Here is a 2518-nt window from a genome sequence, read left to right as displayed (position 1 = left end):
AAACCGTTCTTTAACCGATAAAATATTTGAAAACCTTTTTAAACCGAACCCAAACCAAAAATTAAAAACCGGTCTTAAAACATAAACCAAAACCAGAAAATTAGAAAACCGTTCTCAAGAACTAAAACCGTAACCGTAAAATTTGAAACGGTTTCGATCCCTGCATTAAATACATTACTTTATTAATGGTTGATCTTAGATAACTTTTCAACCTTAAAAAGGTTGAAAAAGATCTCTCTGGAGTGACTGTAGAATGTAGATACTGGCAATGTACAAAACTAGAAAATAGTTAAAAAATGAACTCTGTATTTTTCAACCATTTTCGGTACCAAACTGATAAAAAATTTCATGATATTAATTGAAAATGTTGATAACTGAAGCTTCAACATTTTTTTACAAAATTTTTCTTGTTGTATGATAAAATTTGTTTTTCTTAATCATGTAAAAACACAACATTTAACATAATATACGAAACACAAGTCAATGGCAGTGTTGGGTAGTAACGTAACGAAAGTAACGCGTTACTTTGCTAGTAACGCGTTACGTAATTTCATTAGAATTATTTTCAAGTAACGAAAATGTAATGGAAATTCCTTTTGAAAAGTAATTTCTATAGAATAACGCGTTACAGTTTCGAATTATTAAGTACCTATACCTACCTATTGCGAATTGAAAAAAAAATACGTGTATAATGCGGGTATTATTATGTATACCAATCTAATATGTATATATATTTAATTTTAACTCGGCACAATTCAGTTTTCAATGGTTTTGATATTTGAAATATCTAATATTGTACTGTAAATCACGAGAACAGTTAATTAAATGTATTATTCCTTTAAATAGGTTTCCAATGAATAAAGCTTGTGCGGAAGACTACATGTTATATGATCCTATTAACTATTATACAGGTTTTAGAAAGAATTTGCTTGTTCAATTTGCTTTATCATGAAAAAACGTTTATTTTTCACTCAAACATACGGTTCTATTCCAACAATACGTCGCAACGATTACCTTGATTTGCATTCTGACAAAATATTCTTTTTTTCCACAACATGTACGAGGGATCGAAAATTGTATTTATGTTCATCAGTGGCGTAGCCAGGGGGGGACTGAGGGAGGCTGCATCCCCCCTCGAAATGTTAAGAAAATTAAAAAATTATTTTAATGGTCTATGATAGTCGTTCAAAAAGTGTTAAATTGTATTTAAAATATTTGAAAATGTACTAAAACTAAAACGGTTCTGAGCAGAGATAGTTTGGCAGCCTAGGATACTGTATATTATATTTATATTGTTGTTATTAATATATTATACAGCCATATAGGTACATTTTTAACTACTAAATCATTTTAGAAGCTAATGGTTTTTATTTATTTTTTTATCCTGGATACAAATTATCATATATCATTGAATTCAAGTTTGATACAATCCATTATACGTTGACCCACTTGTAACCTACTATACAGCAGAGTGACATCGGCTTACCCGCATTTTAAATTTTAAGCTTGATACATTTTGTCGATATAAAAACTTTAAATATTTATAAAAAAAAATTTACATATGTTTTTTTAATATTTTTCAACTGCTATTGTAAAAATATATTAGGGGCTGTGTATTATATTTTCACGCTTTTTGACCAAACAAATAAAAATGTATTGTTATATATTATATATATAAAAAAATACAGTTTAAGAAAATCGCTACATGAGAAATCGAGTGAATATCCAATGATGTTAAAATTTGAACTTCAAACGCTCATAAAAATTTAATTTGACTTTCCGCTAAACATTTTATTTTTTTTTTGATAAAGGTAGACAAACTTATGAGGAATCTTGTATTAAATTATCAAATCTTAGATAGTTAGATTTAAAAATAAAATTTTTTATGAATTTCTAACTCAAAATATTTTGCACATTTTCGTATTTTTTTCGTAATTGGTCAAAATTCGAACTAAATGTTTGTAAAAAAAAATTATGACTGTATTTCAGGGATAGAAAACGTTTTTGAAAACGTTTTTAAAAAAACGTTATGAAACGGAAAAAAACAAAAACCAAAAACAATTAATAAAACGAAAACGAAAAATACAAAAAACGAAAACAATTAATAAAACAAAAACAAAAACAAAAAACAACTGAAAAACGATAACAAAAAATCCCAAAAACCGAAAAAAAATTAATAACGAAAACGAAAATAAATTATAGTATTAAATTACATTAGGTATTAAATTATTAAATTATTTATAAGTACCACGAAAAAAAAAAATTATGAAAAAAATTCCACTTGTCTATACTTTTTAATCTTTAACTTTAAAAACATTTTAATTTAAAATCAGAAATTTTGAATTTTCTAATTTTCATATAAATTATATTTTTGATTTAAAATTTAAATATTAAGAATAATTATTAATTTTTAACTTTCAACGGCATTTCAATATTGCGCGTTACTATTATAACTTACAAGTTAAAAGTTATAGGTTATAAGAATATAATAAATATATTGTTTTTGATTAACGTTTAA

The sequence above is a fragment of the Acyrthosiphon pisum genome, chromosome A2 (assembly GCF_005508785.2).
Source record: "Acyrthosiphon pisum isolate AL4f chromosome A2, pea_aphid_22Mar2018_4r6ur, whole genome shotgun sequence".
Taxonomy (NCBI): Eukaryota; Metazoa; Arthropoda; class Insecta; order Hemiptera; family Aphididae; genus Acyrthosiphon; species Acyrthosiphon pisum.
This window is presented reverse-complemented; position numbering follows the sequence as displayed.